We start from the raw sequence: 16,455 nt of genomic DNA on the forward strand, positions 1-16,455 counted from the left end.
GAAATACAATGTATTCTCAATATACACCAAGATATGTCCAAGGAAGTAAAGCCAAAAAAGCAAACAAAACTAACACAGCCTTAGAAAGTCTCAATAGTAAAACCCAACAGAAATCAAAATATCTAAAGACCTAACAGTATTAGATTAGGGGCAGTCTTCCTTCCTCCACCAGAAAGCCATCAGACGCATGTCTGAAATGTATACTCGCTAGAGCAGCCAGGAGACCCTTCTTCGATAAACCATCAACAATAGAATTCAAATCTCTTGAAAAATATGAGAATATTATATTCTCAAAAGACTTCTTAAGGAGCACAATACAGGCCACCCAATTGTCATGGTGGGGAGGCGATAATATGGTCCTTCCATAGATCCCATCAATAATAGATCTGGAGTCACCATATATGGCAATGCTAACAACCTGATGTCTTTTAGCAAACCACAAGAGTCCCCAAAGAGCCATCAATTCGGCTCTGGTATTTGTCCCGAGGCCACCACTCCAAAACATATTGAAGTGGAACCTAAGAGTGAGTCTCATCGAGTCACCACAACCACAATGTCCAACCTATGCGGTGTCGTCGAAAAAATTAGCCAGAAAATGTACTTGTAGAATTTTGATCTATTTTTGGGCTCGTTGTCAACTAATTTGAGCCCCATCGTAGCCTCCAGCGAAGTCAGAATGTTGGAGCAAATTCTGGATATATATACCTATATACCATAAAAAATCAGAACGTTTCACGCCCTCAAAATTTCCCAAATGTTTGCTTCTATACCAATCCATCATTGACCTTCGTTTCATATATTTTTCAAAAATCATGTCCTACCAATTTCCTTTCCTGTAGAGAGCCCACCACAGTGATTTAATTAATAATTCCCATCCAAAAACACAAACATCTAGTATACCCTAGCCACCACACTCCTTCTGTGTAGTAATGTAGTCAAAATGAACCAAATGAAATTTGTGCACGCCTCTAGAGCCTACCCATAAAAAATGTGCCATAATAGAGTTGTTCTTTTGGAAACATGGACATGTAGAGAGAATAAATGCATCTAGTAGACCATTAATTGTTGTAATACATATTGCATTAAATTATATCTACCACCCATAGAGAGCCTCTGGTGTGACCATAAAGAGAGTTTGTTTTCAAATTTGTCCAAAAGCCAGCTCTAGTCAACAGATCTGTATTTTTTCGATTTCAGCCAAAAACCCAAATAAGTGAAACCATCTTTCAATTTGGAGATTTAAACCCTAAAGAGCCCAACAATGTACTCGATTTCCTTCATGTCCCTAGAAGGTGGATTATGATGGATTTGATACCATTTGAAACCAAACGAGATGTGTCACCATACCTGGAAAAAATGTAATGCAATATATGCCATTGTTCCCATGATACTTGACCGAAGGTCAAGACATCATCAATAAAGAACATGTGTGTAACAAAAACGTGTCGAGTAATTTGAAGTCCTCCAAACAAGCCCAGAGATCGAGCCTCATCGATATTCTTACTTAAGCCATCCATGCCAAGAATAAAAAGAAACGAAGATAAGAAACAACCTTGACATAAAACATGACTAGCCCAGAAGAGCTTCAATGGGAAACCATTGATCAAAACAACAAAATTAACAGACAATATGCAGGCCATAATCCAATCAACATTATTCACAGAGAGCTCGATTTTAGTGAGGATCAATCATAAAAAAATCACAATCAACTCAATCATAAGCCTTATGCAAGTTTGGCTTCATAACCAGGGCCTCTAACTTTTTGGACTGAATCGAGTGTATGCATTCTTGCGCCATAGCCACCACATCTTGAATCAACTAGTTAGAGATAAAGTTGAACTACTCCTAAGAGACAAATTAAGAGACAACCTCCTTCATCATGCCCGAAATAATTTTAGAAATAAGTTTTTAGGTGATATTACATTGGGATATCGACCAAAATCCTAGAAAGAAAAAGGATGAGAGGATTTTGGGATGAGGGCGATAAAGGTTGAAATTTATCGCCCCAGATGTGTGACCCAATATACAATATTCCTCAATCATATCAAGTATATCCCTGCCCATGATTTCAAAGAACTTTAATAAAAATTCCACTGTCTAGCCATCTAGGCTTGGGAACTTATCTTTCGCAAAGGATTTGAGGACTTTTTCAATCTCCTCTACTAAAACAGGACGACCCATTGTAGTGTTTCTATCTTTTGTGAACATGAGCGGGTAATTCCAAATACGCCAGAGTTGATCTTCAGTGTCGACCCTCGAGGAAGTAGAGAATAATTTCTCAAAGAACATCATGACCTTACTCTAAATATCAGTAGTGGTGAAAACTCGGTCCCCGAAGCCGACACCATCTCCGATATAATATTAATTTTCCTCCCACGATTTTCAAACTGGTGAAAAAAAATGTGTGTTCCTGACTCCTTCTCGAATCCATAAGGCCTTACTCTTAAGTCTCCAAGAGGCTTCTTGAAAATCAAGAATAACCCTCTTCTCCTTTTCAAGTTCCTGCAAGCGGGCCAAAATTACAACTGAAGGGGCTGAGAGGTCCATAATATTACCAATGTGTGCCATCTCAGTCTCAATTTTGTGCAAGTCCAGTCTCATCTTATGTTTTTTATGGCGCTCCCAAGTCCTAATCACACTCTTTAACCACCGTAGCTTCAGAGTGATCTGGTGCATAGCCAAGTGCACCTGTGTGTGATTCAAGGAGGTCCAGAAATTGTGTACAATCTTAACAAAATCTTCATCTTCCAACCACATTCTATTAAATTTGAAAGGAAGGCCCTTGCTAATATCCTCCCTTCTCCATTGAAGAATAATCGAAAGGTGATCTGAAATGTGAGTCTAGACAACCCATGACCTCGTATTGCCCAAAAGCTCCAGTAAATTTTCATGTACCATAAATCTGTCAAGTAATTTCCCAATATGATTCTCACTGACCCTGCCATTACTCCAAGTAGGAGTGAGTGGGTGAGGTTGAACCTCCACTAAGTGATTTGCTTTAAATAGGTCATGCAGTCGAGCAACAAGAGGATCCCTTTTGCTGCATGAACCCCAACATTCCTCGCTCAACATAGTATCATTCAAATCACCAGTAATGAGCAAAGACCCTATCTTTAGTACCCCACATGCATCCAATCTTTCCCAGAAAGCGGGCCTGTCTCGGCATGGTGCATATATGTTGTGAAAATGTAGGTGACAAGAAAAGACCCTAATAAAACTAGACAAAAGTATACTTGCAAATAATTTATATGCTTTCAGATTCACCTATTTTTGGTCCCAAAGAGCCACCATATATCCAAATAGACCACACGAATCAAAGCCACAACCCAAACGTATGTCTCGGATTAGACCAAAACCACAAACTATAATGTCACCAAACATATAAATCGTCAAAAAATTACCTAAAACTTATACTAAAAATTTAATTACAGAACTTATACAAATTACATATCTTGTACCCATTAGTATGTCCTTATAAATTGAATAAAACTAATAGAAAAATATGCGTAGAAACAAACCATTTAATTTTTTTCCAATATTTCCTTTCACTATCACTACCATGGTTCCACTTCAATAAATAAATAAAAAAAAATTATTAAAAAGAAACTTAAATAAGTTTTTCAGTCATATTTTCTCCACCTCCAAATGTAAATATTAAAATCAATTAATTAAATTATATTTTAACAAAATTCAAACTAAATTTAAAATTAAAAAACTCAACTTACCTAAATTGGAATTTATATTTTATATAATCAATAAAACCATTTAAAATAAATCACGATCTTTGAGGAAAAAATAAATACCAAATTTTAATAAAGTTATTGGTAAAGGAAACCATTTTAATTCCTCGGAAGGGAGGATGCACTTCTAAACCCAACAAGTGGCACACAGCTCTATTGGAAAAATCAAACTCTGCCAACATAACAAGTTTTAACTAAATCTTCTGGGTAGACTTATTACCTTTAAAATCAAAATAACCAAAATCACCATTTTAACCAAATAGATGTTATTGGGATTTCTTTTATAATAAAACATTACCAAATAGATGTTATTGGGATTTATTTTATAATAAAATATATACAAGTGAACTATGAGAGATTAGAAAACAATACAAGCACCCACTCTGAAACGCTGGTCACTGTCCACTGAATCGAAATAACATGTTCACACTGAACTGTATAAATATGAGAAAGGTGGCTATTCTATTATTAATAAGACGCCATATCCGGGGACATATGGTCTAATCGGGTCAATATGTTGTAACTTATACTAACGTGTACAAGATGTGTAACGTGTACGTCGTCTCATTTTTTTTTTAAGGAATTTCAAATCCGAAGCACTTCTCAAATTTGATTTGATTGATGAACGATTCAATACTTAACCTAAAATGCTTTTCAATCCTTTTAACATTTTGACGGTTTCTTAAATTTTTTCACTTAATAGCAAATCATTCCATAAAAAACAATTTTCCGATCAAATTCCATTATGAGTAGAAAGATAACACTATATGAACATCGAGTTATTTTCAACCTTCTTGATTATTATCTTTTTTAGTTGAAATAATTATAATCTATATATGTTATGGTTATGAGGCTGAACACTTTTTTAACTAAAATATTTATTTAAGGCTTTTTTTTTGCTCGTGTTAGGTAGGGAAGGAGGCATATTACAACTCATGGTTTTGGAGGTTTCATTGCTGAAGGAATTTGTTGTAATGGTAATACTATATTTATTTAATTTTTGATTAAAATAAACCAGGAATTTGTTGTAATGGTAATATTATATTTATTTAATTTTTAATTAAAATTTATTTTAATTAAAGACACAAAAATATTTATTTTGTTTTCTGTTTTTTTGGTATTTTTTATATTGGAGAAACAGGCATAGAGAATAAAAAACATACTGCATATAGCTTTAGCGAAGCATGCGGAAAAATAGAAACACCATGTCTGTTGTGAATATTCCAAGGTTGTTACTAAGGTTATCACAACATTCCAAGGTTGTTGCTAAGGTTATCATTTCCACCACAGGAAACTTAGGGAAGCGATTGAGATTGAGAGGCATGTCAAAAATATGAATAGAGACAATGGTTGGAAACTAAGTAAGAGTTAGATTCCGCCTCTCTCTTTATGATTCTTCCGCCCTTTCTTATCCCTGCTTTGCTTTTGTTTCAGTCTGATTCATCATTTATCCCTTATTATCCTTATTAACATTCTTTAATTACTTATGTTTAGCTTCCTCTCTTTAAATTATGCTTATCCCTTTAGCAATTTTTTTTTTTACCCCTTGAAATTTTGGATTTTTGTTTTATCTCCCCTCTTGACCTTTCATCTCTCAATTTTGGTCCATCCTCTTCCTTTTATTATTTTTTCATTATTATTAAGTGTAAGAAATAACCTAACCTCTCAAATTATCAATGAAAATATTAATAAATAATCATATTAAGTGTATTGATACTACTAAAATATGTATACCCCTAATAATATATCTTGATGTAACCTCCTTTCTAATTTACTAATATTAACCATTCTTTACCTAAAACTACAGTTTATATAATTCAACATTTCTCTATTTCTATTTAAAGGAAATAAGCTAACCTGACAAATTATCAATGAAAATATTGATAAATCTAGTTTTCAACTAACTGGAGACAAGTCAACCCATAACAAATAAAAATATAAAAATATAAATAAATATTATTAATAAATAATTATATTATATAAATCAATAATATTGAAGGAAAACATTTTATAAGTTTTTCATTTAAATATATAATATTTTATTAGATCTCTTTCTTAAATAATATTTTACTTTCCCATTAACTATTTACCAAATAATATTTTACTTTCCCATTAACTATTTACCAAATAATATTTTACTTTCACATGGTCTTGAGGATGAACCACATTAGTTGGTTTGAAAGGTGGACCAAATCCTAGCTATGTGATTAATCCAAAAGACTTACATTATCACAAAGGTCTTAGATCCAACAACATTATATCTAAATAAAACATCTTTATTGCTAACTCTGGGTAATGATGCATCCTTGCCATTTATTCATTTAGATTGATTGATTTCTCACATTGTCTTGAGGAGAAACCACATTACTTGATTTCTCACATTGTCCTTAGGATGAACAACATTAGTTGGTTCAAAATGTCAACCAAATCCTAGCTATGTGATTAATCCAGAAGACTTATATCTACATTATGGATCACAAAAATCTTAGAGCTAACAACATTATATCTAAATAAAGCATCTTTATCTTTTGTGGGACACATTTTGGACTTTGTTTAATGATGTGACAATTTTATTTGGACAACTTTTTTCAATTAAATTAGGGTTTTGTTTTTGAAAAATAGTATTTGAATCGTGTTTTCGATGAGGGAAATGGATTTCATAAAAAATAAGTATAACACTCAAAATCTTGATCTTATTATAACTTAAATTTACAAAAATTTCAATCAAATTTTATCAAAATTCTTTTAGAATTTTTATTATTTTTTAAAAGAATTTAAAAAAAAAATGGTGCTGAATTTATTTTTACCATTAAAAAAAATTTAAACATTTAAACATTTTGATTTTTTAATTTTTTTTTAGCAATTTCCGGTAAGAAATTTGCCTTCCAGCAGAATTTATAATGTCTGTAGTAACGAATATCGACGCACACCATATTCATATGGTGCGGTTTCTCTGAATATCTTCAGCATCATCCATACGCAGTAAATATGTACGATCTATGCCTAGAAATCGCTGCTGATCAAAGTACGCAAAAAAATTGTACGATTTACACGTTGAATGCGCCTTGAGATTTCGAGAGAAGAAGGAAGGGAATGAGATTGATTATTGGAAATTGGAATATTGTGTGTACTACCTAATAGAAACGCAGAAGCTTTCGCGTTGTAGATCAAAGCCCACTAGAAACGCACATGCCAAAACTTTTATTTACCCTTAATCATTTTATAAAAATGATTTTTGTGATGAGAAAATCCAGGTAGGCCAGATTCGGGAGCAATGGAATCAATATCATTCAGCTCAACCTAATAGTGTAGTGCACGAGATCAATATTGTGCGCATGAAATATATTGAATATATAATAAAATTTCAATATTGAATATATTTGAATAGGGCAAAGAAGCGTTTACAATTTAATGTTATTTTTAATTTTTAATTATCATATTTCATGGGACAAGGAATTCTTTACCATAAAAACATCTTATAAAAACATCTTATTTATGAGAAGGATGTTTAAATTGACCTAATTGGGAGTGGGATATTCTTGTTAGGTTCATAGTCAATTATCTAAGTTCTTTGTTCATATTTAGTTAATTATTTATTTTATTAACAAGGGAAGCTGCGAGGCAGTAAGTCCTGGATTAAGTTCAGTGTGAGAATTGGGGAAAAACTAGCTACTTGTAATCAGAGCTGTAATTGGGGAGCAGTGAATCAGAAAAGATTTTACAAGAATAGTGTTCTGCATGTGGAGTAGTGAATCAGAAAATATTTTACAAGAATAGTGTTCTGCATGTGGAGTAGTGATCTGTGATTTTCTGCTGCGAAGCATTTGATCCATTCTGCAGAGCCAAAAGACAAAGATCTGAGCTATTAAAGTGATTTTCATGTTGTTGATATGAGTGTTTCTATCACTGACATCCGTAGATATGAGTTGGTGTTTGTATTTGCCCAGAGTGGGCGAAGGAATTAAATTTGGGACTATAGACTTACCTGCTTCGGTGTTGGACCACTGTGGTGGCTGAGATCGTGTGTTCTACATGTGGAGTAGTGATCTGTGATTTTCTGCTGCGAAGCATTTGATCCATTCTGCAGAGCCAAAAGACAAAGATCTGAGCTGTTAAAGTGATTTTCATGTTGCTGATATGAGTGTTTCTATCACTGACATCCGTAGATATGAGTTGGTGTTTGTATTTGCCCAGAGTGGGCGAAGGAATTAAATTTGGGACTATAGACTTACCTGCTTCGATGTTGGACCATTGTGGTGGCTGAGATCGTGTAAAAAAACAGTAATGCTTTTAATAAAACATCTTCATGCATTGCTTTACTTGAAACATGTTCATGGCAGGTTAGGGTGGCAACACAATCAACTCACAGACCAATACAATCCATAAGGTCTCTGCAGAATATCATTGACAATATTTGTCTTCGTATAAAATGAATATCAATATTCGAGCACTTGTATGTTTGAATACCCTAACAAAATTCCAAGAAATCCATGGCTAGCAAGCTTGAAGGGACAACCATAACATTTAAAGAATCCACTGCCTTGAAATTCATTTGAAACAACAGCAAGTTAGTGGATATAAGTAGGCCATACACTAACTACAAATATACTGAGATGCAAGTTTCAAGCTTGAAAATCTAGTGCTCAGAATAATGAAACACATTAGTGAACTAAAAGAAGAATTTACATGGCCATTGATTCCAGTCATCGAACCATCCAATAGCTATTCTCGCCTACAGGCATCCCATTGAAGTAAAAAACAAAAAAACTGGCTGGTGTTCCTAGAGATCATGAGGGATTGATCTCCACAGATTAGAAGGCATTTCTGGGTTGATAGAACAGAAGAACATAAATATGAACAGAAACAGAGCAGCATGAATAGAAACAGAGCAGGTGGCAGCGCAGCTTCTAGCTCTTGGGCTGGTGTATGAGTTATGCTTTATCAATATGTTGGGAGGTAGGCTCGAACTGTCTTCCCCAGCTGCTTGGGATGGGAGGCACTGTATTCCTATGGCTCTGAACAAAATAAATGCTAACAATTAAGACATTAGACCTATCAAGCAGCCATGGCTAGCAAGCTTGAAGGGACAACCATAACATTTAAAGAATCCACTGCCTTGAAATTCATTTGAAACAGCAAGTTAGTGGATATAAGTAGGCCATACACTAACTACAAATATACTGAGATGCAAGTTTCAAGCTTGAAAATCTAGTGCTCAGAATAATGAAACACATTAGTGAACTAAAAGAAGAATTTACATGGCCATTGATTCCAGTTGTAATCAGAGCTGTAATTGGGGAAAAACTAGCTGTGGATCATTTCAACAGTAATGCTTTTAATAAAACATCTTCATGCATTGCTTTACTTGAAACATGTTCATGGCAGGTTAGGGTGGCAACACAATCAACTCAGCCTGCTTCTGTAAACGCAGCTGTGAGCTACCCTCCCCAGCACTTTGTGTATGTCCATTAAAAAATTCTCATAATCAAGATAACACCAAACAAGAAGAACAGTATACAGAATTTGAAGCATCCATACTAAGCATCAACTTCTACAGGCATCCCATTGAAGTAAAAAACAAAAAAACTGGCTGGTGTTCCTAGAGATCATGAGGGATTGATCTCCACAGATTAGAAGGCATTTCTGGGTTGATAGAACAGAAGAACATAAATATGAACAGAAACAGAGCAGCATGAATAGAAACAGAGCAGGTGGCAGCGCAGCTTCTAGCTCTTGGGCTGGTGTATGAGTTATGCTTTATCAATATGTTGGGAGGTAGGCTCGAACTGTCTTCCCCAGCTGCTTGGGATGGGAGGCACTGTATTCCTAAGTTTTTCATAGTTCTAGAAAAATTCTATGTGGTTCCAATCAATTGTATTCCCAGTGACCAGGTTAACGATAGTGTTAGTTGAAGTTATGTTAATTGACAATCTGTTCTCCATACCAGATTGGTAACAAAAGGAAGAGAAGTTTCCCCCGATGGCTCAATCTCCGAGAGGCCCAGTTAACAGAGATGGCAAATGACAGGAATCCTTGGTAATTGTTGAATTGTATACAAAATCCATTAAAGAAGATACAAAGAACACAACAGTTGAAGGACAGAGAGGAAAGCTTCGAGTTAGTGATATAAAGCCTGAGTCCGGTTGCATCATAGAGTTAGGCAAAAAGGAACCTTCAAGAATAACCAACTTTTGTCAAATTCGGAGAAAATAGGGCGACTGGCTCCATGCTTCCTTTTGAAAGGGTCATATTCAGAGAATGAATGATCAATAGCTTATACATATAAATATATTTGACCATCCGTTTTGAAATATCAACACTGAGAAGGCTAACTTGACAAGGATTTTTTTCATATTGATGATATTAGAAGCTACAATCTATCCGCTAAATATATATTCATCTCAAACTTTCCAACTCTGCTAGCATATAAGTCAAAGAATCTTATTGTTATATAACCTCTCAGGTTAGACACAAACATAAAATAGACCCCATACAAAATAAATGCTAACAATTAAGACATTAGACCTATCAAGCAGGCTGATACTCTTTTCAGAAAGTTTTCATATATATAGAAAACTGTCTCAAACAATTGATAACAGATGGCCCAACAGATGCCATAGCTCCCCAAACAGATTGCTACCCTAGGTGATGGCCCAACAGATGCCATAGCTCCCCAAACAGATTGCTACCCTAGGTGATGGCCCAACAGATGCCATAGCTCCCCAAACAGATTGCTACCCTAGGTGATGGCCCAACAGTTGTCATAGCTCCCCAAACAGATGTCACCGCCATTGCTATTTTTGCTATTCCCTTCATGGCAATCAAATTTGGTTTTCTCCTCGGGCTAGATAGAAGGACCCGGAGGGCGCTTTCCTGTAATCAGGGAAGGGCTTTCCTATTCTTTTATGTGCACCTTGTCAATCAATGCAACCACCCTCTATGGCCAGCTTCTGAAAACCTATTGCCGCGGTATCGTGAACTTTGAGACGTTAAGTGGAAGAGCGACCTAGGCCTTGAACCCTTGCTTCCCCTAGAGTCGTTATAAGTTGGGGTTGTAGGGTACTGTCTTAATTAAGAAATTGTATCCGGTGAAGCCTGTCCCCCCAACAATCTCAATAGTGCCTACCCACCCGCATGACTCCAGCAAGTGGTTGTTTCGAACGCCCGTCCCGTCCAACAGCTCTATGTGAAGCCCGTCCCCATTCCTATCGCTCAAAGTTTGGGGCATCTGTCTCTAGCTGCTGGCTTGCTACGGCTGCTCAGGGACCTTAGCGTACGACCTGGGTTGTTTCCCTCTCGACTCTGGATCTTAGCACCCAAAGTCTGTGCGAAGCCGCTTGTTCTTCTGAGAACAAGGTTCCTCCAAATCCTCCACTCTACTCTCAACCCTTAGATCCGGATCTGGCGAATTTGCTGCGAGTTAACTGATTACGATTACTGTTGTGGAAGAGACTGCTGCAGAACCTGCTAATCACGCTGCACCACAACACTGTCATCACTGTTGCACCTTCGCCAATGTCAGTTTGAGTGATGCAGGTAGGTTAGGCATAAAGGTAGGTGAGGTAGGCTAGTAATGATGAATAGATGGTGGAAATGACTACATGTGAGGTCTGATGCTGAGGTAGTGAGGATGAGAGGGTAGGAATGAAGATATGGGAGGTATGCTTGATGGTGAGGTAGGTTAGGTCGGCAGGTTAGGTATGATTGGCTGGGATAGATGATGGATGGGTAGGTGAGATAGGCGGGTTGAGTGAAGCAGGCAGCAGGAAGGTTGATTGAAGGCAGAGACAGTTAGAAAGCCAGAGCCTGTAGTTCCTAATTCATATGTAGAGGATCCAGCGGTAAAAGCGGCTAGAGAGGCAAGGGTAGCAGCAGTAGCTAAGGAAGCACCAGTATAAGCGATCCCGGTGCAGATCCAAATCCATACTCAGAAGCAGTTCCTGGTCCAGATTAAGCAATTGATCCCGGCGATGAATAAGTTGATCCGGTTGGTTCTGTCGTTGATGAAGTTTACCCACTACCATCTTGCTTAGCGTACCTTCCAGTAGATTAGACGTCTTGCCCAGCATACCTTCTAGCTTATCCACCGGCATCCTTTCCAGGTCGAGAGCTCAAAGGTTTAAGCATCAACGGCAGAGGCAAAGGCAGGAGCCATACCGACCATTCGTTCGAAAGATCCAGTCCCCTCAGCATCTCTTCTAGTTCCAGTCCCAGATCCGGTTTCAGTTCCAGCCATTGACCCGGTCGCTTTGCGATTCAGGTTAATTCGGCTCCTGAGCAGGTCAGGTCCAGGGTATTAACAACCAAGCGAGGCCAGCGAAACATGAGACCTCCGCCATGCATGGACAGCTGCAGCACCTGCATGCAGAACACCTGCCTGCCAATATGCTCAAACTAAAACTGCAAATAATTCAAACTAATGTTAAGTAATGTTAACATTAATATATGAAATCGTCTGATGGTCACCAATAATAAACACGGCTAAGCAAAATAGCCTATGCTCCGGCCTCTTCCGCCTCGGGAAGAGGCCAAATAAGATGGCAAACCAGAAGACTTTGCTTATCCTGGCACGACGCATTTGAAAGCATTTGAAAACTTTGGTCTAATCACCGTAATAGCACTTCAAATTAATGCTATATCAACCCATTTGGATTACTATAGTCCCTGGCCATTGCCAGATGGCAGGGACTAATAAGAAATAAATTTAATTTAATTATTCTTTCAATATTTTGAAAGTTATATAATTTTTTTTTATTTAGTTTATATTTATAAATAATTTTATTTGATTTAGTTTATATTTATAAGTGATCATACTTAAAATTATATTAATTTGAAAAATATATATTTTAAAAAAATATATTTAAAAAAAATTCAATATTCATTATAGTTAAAATATTGTATAAAATAATTTAAAGTAATTATTTTAATAGAAAAAAGAGTAATTGAAAGAAAAATATGGATTTCGCAATTATGTAACATTTCGATGATGGACTTTGTGAAACATTATATTTTTGGAGTTCTTGGTTGGAATCTAGTGAATTTTTTTTTGATCAAATCTTGATCTTTGTTGCCTAAAATTGTTTTTTGACTTTATATATGGATTCAACACCCTCAAAAACCCCTTGGGCACTTGGCTTGTGGAGAGTTCACAACTCAAATTTGTTATTCTAACAAATCCCTATGGAATTTTAGATGAATTAGACGAGAAAATATGTCAAAAAAACCCTCCAAAACTTATAACAAATAGACTAAGGCTCAATGATGTATTATTTAGTATGAGGGAGACAAGTAACTGCTTATGTGTGTTTAACATAGAGTTGATGTATGCACACTCACACATTTTCCTCACCTTCACGACACACACTACTTGAAGATGGATCAAATACATAGAGATTGCAAGTTTTCCTCAATTTTTTTAAATATAAAAATGGTTTTCAACTTAAGAGATTTGATTTTTTTTTTTATATGATAGTTTTAAAATTAAAATAAATTTTAGTTATAACATTTTAATAATTTGTTTCTTAATAAGTAAAATATATAATTCTTTTTATCATTAATATACAGTTTAAATATAGCAAATACAATACCACATAATTATCATTAATCCATCTTAATTTCTAATCTCTATATATATATATAAATTATAACTCAACCATTATTATGTTATTTTATATTAAATTTAGTAGGATGAAAACCATCTCAAGCGATAAAACATTTCTAAAGTCTAACATTAAAAGTAAGATTAAACGAAAAGTGAGTGAATGACAATTCTAGAGTATCGGTGTACCCATCCTTAAGAGTTTGTGTGTATGCGGAATCATTTTTCTCACCATGTTATTTATTTTAAATTCATCTTTCTATCATCGTAAGTGTATAACAAGTGAATTGTATAAATTTTATATAAATTTATTGTATAAATATTGATAATAATTATTTTAAAAATTGATTTATTATATTAAAATAAAATAAATGATAAAACTAATTATTTTTAATAAATAATGTTTTATATATTATGATGATTAACTTTTATTAAGAATTATGTGGTTTATTGATTTTGAGAAAGTAGGAGATTAATTGTGATTTTCTAATATGTTATTTTTATAATAAATAGAAGGGAAATAAGGATCATTATAGTTTTGTCTACTTAACAACAAATCAAGCAGGTTGGTAGTAGCGTAAATATTTTGGAAATGAGAATAGGTGTGAATAAAAGCCTGACAATCTAAGAGAAAGTATTTTTCATCTTCTTCAGAGAATAAAGCTGAAAAATTCTTTAGTCCCAAGGTGTTTTAGGAATAGAGAAACTCCTAGTTTTACTTGGAAGCTTATGATAATTAGTTCTTATTTTTGCAATGTTCATTTTCTTTTTTTCGATTTAGCACTGTTCAAGACAAAAAGATAATTCTGATTAGCAAGTATGGGGTTGATCACCTCCTTATAATACGTTAGATTCATTTTTCCCTCTAGTTTCTTATCATCCCGTAATTTATCCTTAAATTTGGAAGTAATAGTATCTTTAATATATTTTTATTCTCCCATATGATCTCCTCCTACTTTCTATATTAAACCATTTTAAAAATATTTTTAAACTAAATATTTAAACTAATATTATCATCATAAAAATGTGCCAAAGGCATATTGTCGCAAGGCTTAAGACCACTGAAGGATGGTCTAAAGAAGTTAAATGCAATATCGATGTTAAGCAAGGGTGTCCCTTATCCCTTAATTTTTTGATATTTACATTGATAAGCTTGAAGCCTGACTAGAAGTTGCAGGACGAATTGGCACAAAGCTCACTGGTATGGTCATTTCTCTTCTCCTATATGCTGACGACATTGTTCTTTTGGCCAAAATCCATGAGGATCTCAACAAACAACTTAATATCCTCCATGATTACTACTCTAATATGGGTATGATTGTTAATAGCAACAAGACTAAATTTATGATAATTAAGTCCAAAAAGGCTAACCATGATAATTTCACCTACGATAATAATTGCTTTGAGAAATTTTCTTCATGCAAATACTTAGGTATTGAAATTAATCATTAGCTCAATTGGAATTATAGCATTGAAACAAGAATTATTGGTGGCTGGAAAGCATATTATGAGCTTGAAAACAATTGTAAGACGACTGATCTCTGGGTTTAAAGTAAAAAAAAGTTCTTATTCAAGACTCTTGTTACCCTTGTGATTTAATATGGATGTGAAGTTTGGGGTTGTAGTATATCTAGAGAATCATGGAGGAAGATAAAGATGATCCAAAAGAAATTTAAAACATACAACTTCAATATTAAAGCTAATACTCCCTATCTTATCCTCTTGAATAAAGCTAGCCTTTCCCTCGTTGAAAGCATAACTATGTTTCACTATTTGATGTATAAAAATAAGCTTTACAACATGGAAACCAAGAGGTTCCCCAAAATTGCTTCTATCTCTAGCCAAAACCCCCAACTTTGGCTCAAGTGGGGTTGGCACAAGGATGCTCAGACTTGGGCGGTAAAGGAGGAGATCGTCTTGGAGAATAAAGTTAATATTAAAAATACTATCACTTCCAAATTTAAGGACAAATTGTGGGATGATAAGGAGCTTGAGGGGAAAAGGAAGCTAAGGTACTACAAGGAGGCGATCAACCCCACTCTCACTAACCAGAATTACCTCTGTCTTGACTAATGCTAAGAAGAAAATGAAAATTGTGAAGATAAGAACTAACTCCCATGAGCTTCAAAGTGTAACTGGGCGTTGGTATATCCCCAAAACATCTGAGGAAGAAAGAATTTGTCAGTTCTGTGACACTAAGAGAATTGAAGATGATAAGAACTTTCTCTTGATTGTTCAACCCTCACTCACATCCTTTATCATTTCCAAAACGTTTGCCAAACTTCCAACCTTCTTGACGTGTTCATCTAGAATAACTACAGTGATCTCGGAATGCTCCTCTCCCTTCTATTTGATTATAGAAATATCTTTTAAAAAAGTCTCAACTAATTTCTTTTCTTAAGGTCTGATATACCTCATCGGTATCTACGGACGTTAATCATCATCATCATTACACTGAACATTTCATGTCAAATATAGTTTTAAGTCAAGCAGTACCTTGGAGCATACATTATTACAAAAGATATAGCATTAGTAGATTTTCTTGTTAATCATGTTGAATTTACACATCTATGAATAATTCCAATTAAACAAATACATAGCATACCAACATAGATCCATTTTAAATATAGATCTAACATGAGCACAGAAGGATCCAATTTCTTCATGTGTAATTTGTTTTAGGAGCCGACATTATTTAAACGTTTTTATAGTTATTTATTTATTTATTTTTATTTAGATTTTTTAAAATTTTTATTTTGGCCGACAAAATTTCAACTTTGATAACAGACAAACAACATTACATAGTTATAGAATGAGCCTCTTGGCTCAATAAAAATATGTTTCAACTTAATAAACCAACCATCTAATTAGTAAACATTAATTTTTCAAATTTTTATTTTAAAAATATTTATAAATGCATAAAATTACTATAAAAAAAACATGCAAAAAGTTTAAATCAACAATTTAATAAATAAGAAAGTAGATGCATTATGTTATACTGTAAATAATAATAATAATAATAATAATAATTAAGCATAATATATAAAATGCATAATATTTGGTTAACAAATTGTTTACTTATTGGTTTGAGAATATGCTTAATAGATTTAAGAAATT

General features: G+C 34.5%; 1 pseudogene; it reads right to left on the bottom strand.

Annotated features, from left to right (window-relative positions):
• LOC149226632 (protein STABILIZED1-like) overlaps positions 1-11,833 on the bottom strand; it is a 33,771-nt pseudogene extending 21,938 nt beyond the window's left edge.
• Positions 11,834-16,455: the final 4,622 nt, after the last annotated feature.

The sequence above is a fragment of the Pinus tabuliformis genome, chromosome J (genome assembly GCF_031772625.1).
Source record: "Pinus tabuliformis cultivar Carrire ecotype Pingquan chromosome J, CPIR1, whole genome shotgun sequence".
Classification (NCBI taxonomy): domain Eukaryota; kingdom Viridiplantae; phylum Streptophyta; class Pinopsida; order Pinales; family Pinaceae; genus Pinus; species Pinus tabuliformis.